This window comes from Ambystoma mexicanum, chromosome 6q, assembly GCF_040938575.1.
Source record: "Ambystoma mexicanum isolate Mex_15411 chromosome 6q, UKY_AmexF1_1, whole genome shotgun sequence".
Lineage (NCBI taxonomy): Eukaryota > Metazoa > Chordata > Amphibia > Caudata > Ambystomatidae > Ambystoma > Ambystoma mexicanum.
Genome location: NC_090937.1, coordinates 1,506,241,041 through 1,506,254,922, shown reverse-complemented (window position 1 = coordinate 1,506,254,922; position 13,882 = coordinate 1,506,241,041). Strand labels below are relative to the sequence as shown.

The 13,882-nt window shown below is 43.9% G+C and overlaps 1 pseudogene; it reads right to left on the bottom strand.

The window, feature by feature from the left end:
- Positions 1 to 12,029: 12,029 nt before the first annotated feature.
- Positions 12,030 to 12,181, bottom strand: LOC138517146 (5.8S ribosomal RNA; annotated as a pseudogene).
- Between the last annotated feature and the right edge of the window lie 1,701 nt (positions 12,182 to 13,882).

Sequence of the window (13,882 nt, the reverse complement as noted above, 5' to 3'; positions counted from 1 at the left end):
TGGGACATCCATCCAGCCCTGCACATTAGGTCCAACTGACAGCAGTAGAACGCAGCACTCCAAACATACATACACACTCCACCTAGAATGTCAGTGACAGAACCACACCAACACTCCACATAGAACGTCATTGACATCACCACTCATCATACACACATGGCCATAATCAGGCCCCAGCACATATTATGACGCTGTGCCCTACTTAAACATATTCTACTGTGTCCACCACAATTTACTTCTATTTGGCCTTTCTTCAATATTTTCAAACCCTCTGATGTTCTCCAAAGTGCCCCTTTAGTGTGGTGGGTACCCTCTATTATTTTCTCCTCTTTGCGCCAACACTGTTCTTCTCTTCCCTCTGTGATGGCCTCCCCAATAGCACTCTGGGATGTACTCCTGTCTGCCCCCTGTAGCTATTACTTTAATTGCCACAGACTATCATCACTCAGGCCCAGATTCTCATCCTGGTGTTAAATAATGACAAGGTCATTAAAAGGGTTAACAACCTTTTCGGTACTTAAGACCTATTCTGAAGGTGGACCATTCTTCCAAAGTCGGAAGGAATGCAACACTTTCGTAATACATGTGGTGGTTGCTTAGATGAGTTGGAAACCAACCTAGCAACCGCCACATTTGTAACTTGGCTTTTTTGAAGGGTATTCTTGTGGCAGTCCTCCAGTTTAATATGTGCGCTAAAGTAGCACACATGTTCACTTTTGGAATTGCCCTATTTTTGGGCCCAAAGTATATATAGAACTGTGATAATTGAAATTGTAGTGTTGATCCATCTGTGAGGATATGCTCACGATAACAATGATGGAATATGAAGTATGTCAAATAAATAAGGGAAATGTAGTTAATTGTCTCTGCTTGCATGGCGAGCGCCCGTGGACCCTGAATGAATTTAGGCATGGTATAGATTGGAATACTCTGGTCGCGTTAATATTGGACTATAGTTATCGCCAAATTTTTGTTGGGAGAAGAGAGGATGAACACCAAGGAAGCATGTCCCAGTTCACTTTTTTGTAGAGCAGTGATGGTTTTGGTTTATATTTATCATATATAGTTGCCCCTTTAGAGAATGGAATTTAGTATAGTTATTGAATAGACACTTGTATAGGGCTTACCTGCACTGGATTTTATATCCACTGGGGGGTTTTCTTTCTCATACACGCAATATGTATATGAGTGGTTTATTTTTTGATTTTCCGACAAACAAGAATCCACAACTGTCTGGACAATCCGAAGGGAGCTAATTATGAATAGTCTAAGTTTTCGAATTGTGTGACCCGTCACGGACAGGCCGTCACGTAATGACTTTGTTATCACGTGGGGGGACACCAAGGGACAGGCATCATATTCACTCGCGATCACGTGATCGGGTTAATCACGCGACTGATTTAATATATTTAACTTCACGCATCGCGGGACGGGAGGCTGTGATTTCAGCCAATGCGCCGTTCCTGTGTAGCGTTTGATACATATTTGTATTTACAAGCGATGGTATTGTTGTAGGTCCCGTAAGAAAGGTACGTTGGGTCACGTGATCGGAATCACGATCACGTGACTCATTGATATACTATTTAACACCGCACCGTGGGATGGGAGGCTGTGGTTGCAGCCTTTTCGCTGTCACCGCGTTGCGTTTGTGATACCAGTCGAGTTGAGGGCAAGTAAGTTTGGGAAATGGGATTTTGGATTTTTTTGATTCTTTTTTTATTTATTTTGTTACAGATGTAGCGAATAGCAGATTGTGGTAGGTAAAAAGTTCATTATTATTGTTCTCTCTACAGAGTGATCGCAATAACTGGCCAGTCCCTTGGAAGATTAATCAGGAAGTGACACGGCAGTCAGAATTGACTATAGAGACCCTGGATATTTCCAAGGTCAGTGAAATTAGCTTAAAATTCATTTGTGGGATACTGGCGCTCGCTGGACCATAGAGGCAATATAGTACAAATCTCTGATTTTTGTTAAATTTACTTTTAGGGTACAGAGAAATTGTTAAAAACAACACATCAACACCTGAAGAAGGGGTGAAGATAACCATGAAACGCGTAGTGGACAAACATCATGTGATTGTGATTGTGTGGGTAAACAAAACCCCTTTTGTTAAATTGAAACTTATCTTAGAAATTACAAATTCGGAAAATTTGCTGAACAAAAAAAGCTTTTTTCTAGCAAATATTGCTTGTGGTTAAGAATTTTCTGCTCTTGTTTGATGAAACATCTTTGTATTTGATGAAATCGTGAAATTCAGATGAGCAAGAATATTGTAGGAATGATGAATACAATTACCTACTAAAAGCCGTTTACAGTGTATGTGTTTTTTAATGTTTTCTGAAAGTTTATTTGAAAAGAGTCTATATCTTCTGAATTGATTGAAGCATTTTAAAGAGATTCTTTCTCTATTAGAGTGACCTGGTATACGCCCCATAGGTTTAGTGTGGCATACAGTTGTATCGATACCATTTTGGTGCCATTAGACTGCCATTAGACTGGAGGAGTGCCACAAGAAGCCTTGTTTGGTGTATATGAAAACCATCCTGTGATATTTTCTATATGGGAATTCATTGAATTACCTTTGTGCTAAGGGTCTACAAAGTTTCACCCCTCACCCACAATTACATTGTAAGTATTAGGGCAGGTAGTTCCTACCACAATGGATAGCATTGGGGATGTATCTACTTACATTCTCAGCTCAGGAGGTTAGCCAGATTTCAGACCCCCCCAGGGACTAGGTAGGCAGCTCTCACCTCTGGTCTCTATTCACACGAAGGTCCCTTCAGCCACAGGTGTGTCTCTCAGATAGGGCTCCCAGCTTCCATGCAGAAGTCCCCAGCAAGTGTCCAAGTGTCTCCTGTCTATATTCTCTCCTGGTGAGCTCACTCTTATTTGATCTGTCTGCTCTCTTCTTGTTGTCATTCTGTCCTGTTTAGATTGAAAACTGATATTATATAGTGCTGATGACACTTACATATTATGAGTATTCCCATGGTATGGATTGGACACCTCTCTTCCTCCTCCTCCCACCAATCCACCCTTTGGCAGCTAATAGGACACGGCGTTATAGGAGTTCTGGATCATGGATAATGGGTAGGTGAGAACTGCAACATTTCAAATAACATTTCTTTTTACATATTTGGTTTTCGTACAATCTCAATACATGGCAACTATCATCTCCTTTCAAATAACTCCATAAACATATATATATTGTTGAATTCCTCATTTTATGACGAATCAGAGAACACTACTTTTATCGTAGCATGACTTCCTGGGAGGAGCTATCATTTTTCATGGTTTATTCATGAGCTGACATTGTTATTAACATCAAACTTCACAAAACATTATTTTTACTTTCTATCAGATCAGCAATTTTCAGATTTTTGTTTTCTTATTATAAGGAGTATCACAAACCCATGTTCATCTCTAAATTAAATTATACACATCACATATGGTCAATATTTACAAAGAACTGACAGTCTTTTTGTGATCTTTAATATGAGTCCCGGATGAGCTCATTGAGACGCACAGTTCTCCAGTTATTAATGAAACAATAGTCCAATGTTAATCAAAAGCACAATCCATAATATGGGCCATGTTTGAATTTTCATTTCTCAAAACCCAGGCCGTTATATTTTATCCAAAGTGACATGACTTGGACATCTGCTTTGCTCTTTGTTGGCTGTTTGTGTAACAGTCTTTGAAGCATTCTCTGAGAGGCATGTTATTGGACCATGACAATCTAAGAGTTCAGTTCTGTTGGCAGGCTTATCTCACTCTTCCACACCTTTGATCTAAAACTATTGCATTTCTTTGGTTTTAAATGAAAGAAAAACTGCTTTTGCTGGTGGGTCCCCACCAAAGGTCTTTGGTGGCAGAGTTTCAGGGACACATGCTAATGTGTAATGGGGAAAACAGGCTACATACAAAAGAATAGCATTTTAAATTGAAAAGATGCATTTTACACATGCCATTTTGTATGTCATCTGTGCTGGCTGTGCATGAGTACATGAGTAAAGTATTTCTTTATTATACTAGTTGAAAAGGCATGAGTGTCTCTTTCTGCATTGTTCAAACATAGGCCAAAGTTTACCATGGGAAAACATTGTTCACTTTTAAACAAGTAGGCCTCTACTTTTAAATTATGTAATTTTGAAAGTTGAAAAGTATGGGGCTTTATTTATGAGAATTGCAAAGTATTTGACTTTACTTTCGATTTCTGGATAACAGTATTGTGCTGCTTTGAAGTCAATGTAATATGCTGCTATCTGTCTCTTTAAGTGAAATTGTAGCTTCTCAAATTTTATGGAAACAGCATTTTCAGCCACACATGTATTTTGCCATGCCTTGGGCACATCTGCAGTTTTAATTTCTCATGCACATTTCCTTCACTTGAGCGCCTGTCGATGTTGGTAAGGTTGAAAGAGGCCCATGTTTGTTCATTAACTAGGCCTTATTTTGGAAACAAATATTTTGAATTGGCCTGCATATTCCAATGGTTCTCAACATCAGCCAGCGTCATTATCACAATAGGCCCTTGCATGGCCGCTCACTCTCTGTCGCTCTGGGGCTGAATTTGCACCCCACATGAAACACTTGGCTGCTGCGAGAGTATCAATTTTCATGCAAATACACACATTTACATGCACACAGAAAAACAAGCAATGACAATGCTACCAACAACCATTTCCAGCTTTGCAGGTGAAAGTGCCTTCCCCCTCTGACCATTCCTGCTGACACACTTCAGGAATTCAGCCACCCCAGGGGAGGTATTCTTACAACACAGAACACAAAGCCACTAGGGGAAAAGTGGAGCACACATGAAGGGTGATCAAGTCTCATGCACACTCCCTCAACCACTCTGGCAGGGTATTGCTTTGTGCACCCCCTGTAGCAAGCAAGATCATCCTGGCATGTTGTATCCTGCCCAATATTGCCACACGTCATGTGTATAGCAATAGAGCTGCAGCAGGACCTCCACCCTCATCCACAGGCACCACCCATTCCCTTAGTAGGCCAAAGAGCACATGCGCAGGACACACACAATCAGGTTGTGCAAAGATACTTCACCTAAATTCCAGCACCTGTGGAGCACACACTGTGAAGCCACAACCCTGATGCCCTTCAGTGATGAAATAGAGCTAATACAACTTGCCCATAAGAACACCCTGAGAATGTGTGTCTGTGAGAGACAAACTGTGTATGTCCCATAATACAAAAACTAAAATGCCACCCTATCCACATCCATAACATCAAGTGCATAAACCACATACGCAATCATAGCAAGTGGAAATAACAGTATCCTTCTCACAGGCATTCAATCCTAAACATCAGCAGGCACAATGTCACCACACCATCCATCTGCTCCCCTGAGTGGCATGCACCGACTGTAAAAAAAGCCTCACCTGACTGCCGTTTTCCTGATGTCTCCCTCCACACCACTGCTGCTGGTCCTGCTCACGTCCAGCCAACACAGATCAAATCTCAGAACATAGTGAACAAATCCCCACATACAACCTCACCACACCATGTGCTCCCTTGAGTGGCATGCAACTGCAACTGCAACAAAGACCTCATCTGACTGCCATCTTCATCATGAATTGCAAAGTCACCTTGTCAGATTACATAGATGTGCATGACCTTAAAAAAGGACAGCCTTGCAGTTTCCAACATGGAACAAGGTAACTTGACAGCAATAGTTTGCTCAGCGGCACCCACGGGTGGGGCGGCACCCTGATTGTACATGACCCTACCCTCTACACCTTAGAGCTTTGCTGTTAAAAGTAGTCTGGAGCCCCTGCAAGGGACGATGCTGAGTTAGGTGACTGGCACCTTGCATTGGAGTCTGATGAACAATGGCTGGGACACCTTCAAACTATGCTCTCTAGAGAGGCCGGGGGACCACCACTGCCTGGTCCAGTCCCAGTAACACTTCCCCAGGACACCTACCAGACCTTTGGTCCCACCTGGGCCTTCAGCTGTTCTAAGTCAGCTTCTAGGTGTTGGCTGAGGGAGAACGCCGGCCCAGACACGAGGAGGGGAATAGAGAGAGGCCCCCACCCCTGCTGGGGTGATCCACACAAAGGGTCCGGCTTGTGTCCAGTGTTTCCAGGGCCCCAACTGATGGAAATGTCTTGTCCATCCATGGTACATGGCCAGCCGCACTGCATGCACCTGCCGGACCCATCCAGCCCTTAAAGACAATTTTCATCCTGAAATTATGGGTTTGACTTGCCAACATCACTTACCTACATTGTTTCAACATGCCAGAGGTGGTACACATTGGAGCCCTGGATTAAGGAGCAGCAAGAGCACACTGAACAGCACCTGAACTGCAATGCGTTCCAGGGTTCAGGCTCCTCTATCAGGGCAAACGCATTCCAGAGTGCCCTTCCCTTAATAAAGAAATTTGAAATCTCTCCAGGGGACATGCTGGATTCTCCAGGAACTTTTGCATTACCATAATGGACTTTGCAAGGGTGCCCATCTACACCACTCTGGCTTTGGGGATCTGTACCCAAGTCCCTTTTGTTTAGCTGATTTCAACCGAGGCCATTGCCTGTCCCTTTCTATCAGTGCTCGCCCATCTCTTAGGAATGACTGACCCATGTTGAACAGATTTTCGCATGGTACTGTAAGTGATTTCAATCTGGCACACACCCAAGTCAAAGCCCATTTTGTAATGCATAACTGAAAGCCTTATTTATTTTTGTCTTTAAGTTCAATATTCTGAATGACATACCACTCATATCACACCCTTCTCCTGAGAACACCCCGGTCACACTGAACCAGGAATGGTATCAGGTAATATTATTCCCACCAAAAATATCGCCGTACATATGGTCGTCGGGAACAGCCATAGGCGATATTTTTGGTGGGGATAAGTTATGGGGTAAATGGATGGGGGTGTTGAAGGGGTGTCCCCTGCTCTCTTTTAAAATATGTGGGGGTTGCAGGGGTGTCCCCCGCAGTTTCCATGGGGTAATATTGCCGCAAAAATATGGCGAAATCTTTGTATGGCGATATTTGTGCCGCGATATTATCACATGGAACCCCAGGAATCAGGCTAGTTTGCAAAGGTAAATATTTATTTATGTATTTAAATTTTAATCACAATGGGCCTCATTACACGGATGGCGGTGGACCAAGGTGCTATTAGCACCTTGGTCCATGCCGGTAAAATACCGGCACCGCCTTGGTGGAAAGGAGAATTACTGCCCTATTCCAAGGTTGGTGGGGCGGTAATTCCCCCTTCCCACATTGCCCTTCCCCATTCCCATTTTTGCCCCATAGGGCATAATGGTAATGGGGAAGGTGCTAATTACAGCACCGCAAATTGCGGTACCATAATTAGCTCCCTGGTCCCTTTGCGGGTTGGTTTTTAACACCTGCAAAAAGCAGGCGTTAAATTCCCCAACCCACAAAGGGACCTCGTAGTAAGGCGGTACGGGTTTACCGGTACCGGTAAAATACCGGTACCGGTAAACCCTTACTGCCTACCGTGTAATGAGGCCCAATATGTTTTGATAAATAAACAACAATCACCAAAGGGGTGACAGAACACTGAATAATATCTTTAATACACCAGGAATAAGTAATGAGAAAAACAAATGCAGCACGGAAAATAATACTTTTGCGTTGGTTCAGATAAGATATCTCTATGGTTAGAGGTTCCCCCTGCAATACCCCTCAACCCACAGCCCCCAATAGGCAATTAAATAGATGTGAAGAGAGAGCAGGTATTCAGGAATAGCACACATCAAACAGAATATCAGTCCCCCCTTTCCCTCTTCAAACACAAGAGAAAAACGGAATTGACTTTTCAGCTGTCAGTTTGGCTTTGAAATTACCTTTAGAATTGATTGTGCAAAAACACCAAATATGGTCAAAAATACTTAAATTGTTGTAAATTCCTATGGGAGCTGCTTTGAACAGTTGCACACAAGATAAGCAATGATTTACTCAGCAGAAAACATTTGAAATCTTAAAGTCCAAGTAGGAAGCAGTTCGAAGCTATTTCTCACATGTAAAACCTTTCAAATGTTTAAATTACAGCAAACTTTTCCTTGCACGATTTTTGCTATAACAGGAGAATCACACTGTTGTGGGTTCTATGGATAGCTATGGATGTTAGGACAAGGATGCTTTTACCGTTAGACAGAATAAGATTTCACTACGGATTTAGACAATGTTACTGATTATGGAAGTAAGGATAGTTCAGAGTTTAGGAGGGGACACGATAATGCATGGTAATCAACAGTTTATAGCTTCCAGTTAATACTCACAAAACAAATAGATTTAAGATTTTGGACCATCAGGATTCCGGACCATTGAATCAGATCTATCAGGGACTGACTGCTGGGCACATCAAACAGGACAGGGTCAGCAAGGCTCTCTGGTCACAGCATGGCACAGGACTGCACAGGATCTGCCCTTCTTGGTTCTTAGGATATTTCAATTCAGCAGGCAAGCATGAACAGCACGCCCAGCTGCATTATGATGCTTACCCTAGGCTTTTGGGATTCTTTTCTAGAATTTGAGGCCTAGCTGAGAATGGTTCAGCTATGCCTAGGCCTTTGCTTTGCCAAGTTTCTGGAGTCTGGAACAAGGAAGATGTAGATTTCAGCAGCAGAACGCTCCGCCAGCAGCCAGGAGATAGAAAAGCTGCAGATGTTCCTATGTGTTGTCAGCTGTCCCTATATATTATGCCAGATGACATCATGAAAGGGGAGTATTGGGCCGGTTTAGCTAAGCTTGCCCCTGTAAAAGGTGATTGGGTCAGAGTCTACTCTCTGCCTTAATGGGAGGAGAGAAACCGAGTGTCATCTTTATGGTATAATTTTATGATGCTGAGAATCCACCCCTAACCACTGGAACACAAAGTCTGTTTTTGGCAAAATACATATTTACACATGTGCAACCTCTATAAAAATCACATACACAGATTGAATATTGTATGGAGTATCTGCTCCTCCAAATCCCACAGCTCTGCCATTTTGTTTTGCCTTCCTGCAGAATTTCTTCAATTTTGTAATGAGAACAGGTCCCAGTATTTCTGTAAATGACCACAAATATGCATGTTTACCATGGGAATGTGTGTATAAAGTTGCACTATTCTAGCTGAAATACAGTCCCCATAAACCCATGTTTATTGCCATTCCTGTTCAGAATAAGCTACACGGTTGTGCAAAGTTTTCAAAGGTAGTGCTAAAAATTAGGTTAATTAATCTGCTATTTTCAGATTTTGCAAAACTTCTGATAATAAGTTATACACCTTCTAAAAGTGTCCATTACATATCCTGTTAAAACCAAATGGTCAGTATTTGTCACTTCTTGAAGCATGTGGTATCCCCCTCCTTTGGAATTTTCTTCTGCCAGCCAGGAGTTTCCTGGGCTGCAGCAGTTTTACGACCTTTCACACAGTTCAATATCCTGTGTTGGAGGATGTTCATTGTTTAGTCCTGGGCTGGAGACAATAGTCTGGCCTAGCCTGTAATTAGCACAGTTCAGCGAGCATCTGCTGAGATGAATGCCCTCCCTCCCCCCGCACCCCTCGATACAATTACATCCCCCAGTCAGGCTTAATTTAATTGCTAAATTCTTTTGGCTTTACTTTATCACAAAACAAGATTTTAAACCTATGGGATCAGAATCAACTACAATATGGGTTACTCTCCGTAACAGGCATCTTATATTGCAAACATTTGAATTTCAGTTATAACATTTTAAAGTTTAATCAGGAAGACCCCTGACAGCTGTCATCAAAGGTAGCCCTCTGCCGCACAGAGATTCTTTGACAGATCCACAGGCAGGCCACTGTTGCTGTGGAGATCTCTTTTTGCTCTTAGCCTTTCAGGGCCTTGTAAGTTCGCAGTGATTCCTTAAAATAAGTACATTGTGGCACCCAGCAAGAATTTTGAATATTTGGAAGGGGTTATGTGCCGGCATTATGAAGTTTCAGCAGCAAAGAAAAGGTGATTTAAAGCAATATTTCAAGTTTTTAGCTTTTTCCTTCTGTACTCCGCTTTCAATTGTTGTGGAGCCCAGTGACACATTTCATTAGTGAGAGCTTTGTTCCACTACTGACAACAAGTGTGGCAGATTGAGCAACCATCTTTCTGTGCATTGAAAAGCACAATTTTCATGGGTTTTGGGCGCACACAAGGGTTTTGCGGCCATTTTGCTGTTTCTGTCACCATAACTGGCAGAGTGATGCCGCATAGCATAGTGGAGTGGGTCAATACATCTCATAGTACCAGTTATATAGTAATATGCTGGTGCTGTTTGCATGAATAGCCTGCAGTGAAATGTTAACAGTGGAGCCCAATAATGTTGTAGGGGAGGTTCTGGAATGGGCTGGGAGAGTGTCAGTTGGAGCTTCCAGATGAGGGAGTAGGACATTACTGCAGACATCTATATATATGCTTCATAACAAGTAAAGGAAGTCATTAAACTTACCTGGAGGTGTACTGCTTTATTTTAGTACCCTCCCCCACTATGACCTTCAGCATTTTCTTTTGAATATTTGCTACTAACACCCATATATGCACCTGTGGAAGCTTCACCTGGGCACTGACCCGGCCACCATGCCCACTGCAGAAGCCCTCCTACTTGTGGCTTAACCCATATGGCTGGTAGCTGCTGGGTATGGGCATGATGCGCCTGCACCATCCAAGGGCTAGTTAATTTAGCAGGTGAGTTGTTATATACTCCTAGCAGATTCTGATGGCCACCACTAAACTCTCTGCATCAACCAAACCTTTTCTGGGGCCTGATAAGGGTCGCCATTGTGCGCCTAAAGCTGGTGTCCGGTTCATCCTACAGTGCCAGTTCTGCATATCAAAAATAGCACAACAGAAACTGGAATTTGATGGTCGGCTTCATTTGCAGCTCAGATGACTGATTTGCATAACAGGACAACTACGGATCTACACCAGAGTTCCCTCTGTCTTTGCACTGCCCAGGCATAATTCACCATCTTTTGAGTCCTGTCACACACGCTGACCCTTCAATTTGCCACAGGGTTTTGTTTGGCTTTTCAACATGCAGAGATGGTAGACTGCTTGGCCTGTGCTTGAACGACATCACTGCAGATTCCTGGTGCCCTTTGTGGATCTCCTCACCCAGCGGTGCAACATGGTCTGGGTATACTGAAGTCAGTCCACCGAAGATGACAGCTGTACCGTGTGCAAATATCCCCATCCCTTGTCTCTGTGCTGGTGACCCCTAAGAGGTGCCAGGACAGTTGCAGTTGGAGGGAGTGCCGGTGGTCAATCTCCCTGGGCCCAGTGGAGCTACCTGCCTCCCTAGACAACCAGGAGCCAGTCGTAGCACACTGCCATGGAGGAAATCTGCCCTGCGGGGGCAGAATATAACAGGATGACTGTCCTGCAAGGGGATTCACTGTTCTGGGTGACCAACTTGCCCACCATTTTGAGTCCCCACACATTTACCTATTGATGGTTTCACTCTCTCTTGAACTCTCGCCTCAAAGTACTTTTCAACTTTCCCTTATGATACATGTTTTCTATCTGTCGTCTGGCTAAACGTATCCTTAGATGGAGTATACCACCTGATTTTGGCTGCATTCTCAAGCACCTGATTCAGCGAAGACCCCATCCCGGTGTGCTGGGGGCCACAAACAGCCTTACACTATCCAAGTGCGTGGTTTTAAAAAAGAACTTGGGCCCCCTGAGTGATGCTGGGGAGTCATACTTCTTTATGCCAAATTTCCTGCATCTGCCGATAGACATGTATTCATCACTGGGCTCTTCCCTCTTCACACACCTTTACTGAGGGAATCTCAGCTTACTAAGATGCATTTGAGTGTGCGCTGTGTCCCGATCTGCACTGAAGCTCACCGAGCTCACCAAGGGGAGGCCAGGAAGGGCTGGCAGCAGGCCTCTGTGCCAGATCCAAGGATCCAGCAACTATGCTGCTTGGGGTCTGACTTTAGGGGGACAAAGGGAACAGGGTCCCTGTGACAGCACCAGTTGCACCCCAGGGAGGGGCCTTTGATGTTCAAGTAACCCTCAGACAGGCAAAGCCCCAGGAGGAGCCTGGGGCTGCAAGGTGAGGTTGAAATGTCGATGATCAATGTGTTCTGCAAATCACACTAATTATTGCAGTTAGCTGCATTTTTCATTGATGCAAGCAGAGTGATCTACCGACAAGAGTGACAGACAACTTTCATCCATCTAGTCTTCTTCCTAAACCTTTCAGTGCATGAGAGGCTGGGAGGAGACTGTGCTGCCCGTCCAGCCCATAAATGGCAAGATGGACCTGTGCTATGTCTAGCTTCTCCACTTAGAAGTCGACCAAGAACATTGTGGTTAGGAACACATGGGTTCCAGACACTCAGCCCGCTAACCCTGACAGGTGACCTCTGCAGCAGGACAACAGGGCCACCCACGACAATGGAGGCAGGAAATGAGACACGTGTTAGCGTGTCTTGCTCTGGGCTGTCAGCTCAATCACAATATCCAACTATGAGTGTGTGTAGAGTGTGGTCAGCAGTTTGGGTTGCAATGTTTGTTTTCATTCCTGGCCCAGAGTTACAGTGAGAACGTCAATGTCTCTTCACCTTCTACACTAAGAAGGCGGATCCTATAAACTTCAGGCACCCACACAGAGCATGTGCAGAGTTTGTGTAGCGTGTGGTCTACAGTGTGGTCTGCAATGTTTGTTTTCCTTCCTGGGCTGGAGTTACGGCAAGAGCTTCAGTGTCTCATCACTCTCTACACTAAGGAGGTGGATCCTATAAATTTAAGGCACCTGTGCGGAGCGCACACAAAGTGTGAGTAGAGTGTGGTCAACAGAAGTCCACTGTGGCATCAGAGGGGCAGAAAGTGAAGCGAGTCCACCACATAAGGTTTTATTCAGTGATCCTTCTTGGATTTGAGCCTGTCTGAGGATCATGGAGGTGGTGAACTTTCTAGTCAAAAGGGGTAAGTCCAGTTTGTATAGTGACCCCTGACTATGAAACAAATGTCTTTTGCACACGCACATGAACATTGTATTGTCTATGAAACTGGCTGATTTCACAAACCGAGGGTTGTATTCTGCCTACAATTGCAGAAGCTGAGCATAAAATGACTGGTGTTGAGTGCTATGCTCCGACCCCCATGACTAACTCTTCATGCCACTGAGGCGGTTCTCTGGAGGAAACACTGGTTGGGAGTGATACTTTGAAAAGTGCTTCTGAGACCCTCTCAGATGATTTGAGGCTGGCGGGTGCTTCCACAATCTGTACTAATGTCAATGCTAATGGCTCGACCGAACATTTAAGTGTGCCCTTGAAGGGAGGAGCGGCGACAGTGATTATTACTAATGGCAGCTTGCCACCAAAATTACAGTTGGACACAGATTATTTATGGTCAGTTGGCACTGGCGTTTGCACCTTGAGTTAGTACGAGATCTTGAAGGTGAGCCCAAGCATCATAAAGAAAGAAGGGTGGATGGAGCTGAAGGGTTTCCACAACCTCTGACCCAGTTTTCAGGGCTTTAAAAGTCTCCTTTACAAAATGTTTGCCGCGCTCAACCAAGGCCAACAAGGATTTTGCAGGAGGCATTTATTTACAATGGGGCAGACTACAAAAAATATGAAATGTAAAAATACTGATGACTGCTGAAAAGTTCCCTCAGCAAACAGAGTTCCTTATGGTGCTGCTTAGGGTGAAGTTTTGGAACATAACATAACACAACAGGCGTATTTGTAAAACACACATTCACCCTGAAGGGACATCTTGGCACTAATAACAGATGTGTATTGTTATCCAACTCAATGGCACTCATTTTATCGACCTCAGAAAGATGATGGGTTTAGTGAACCTGGTGGGAGTTGAACCTGTGACCATGAGTTCAAACACAGGCCGCTGTA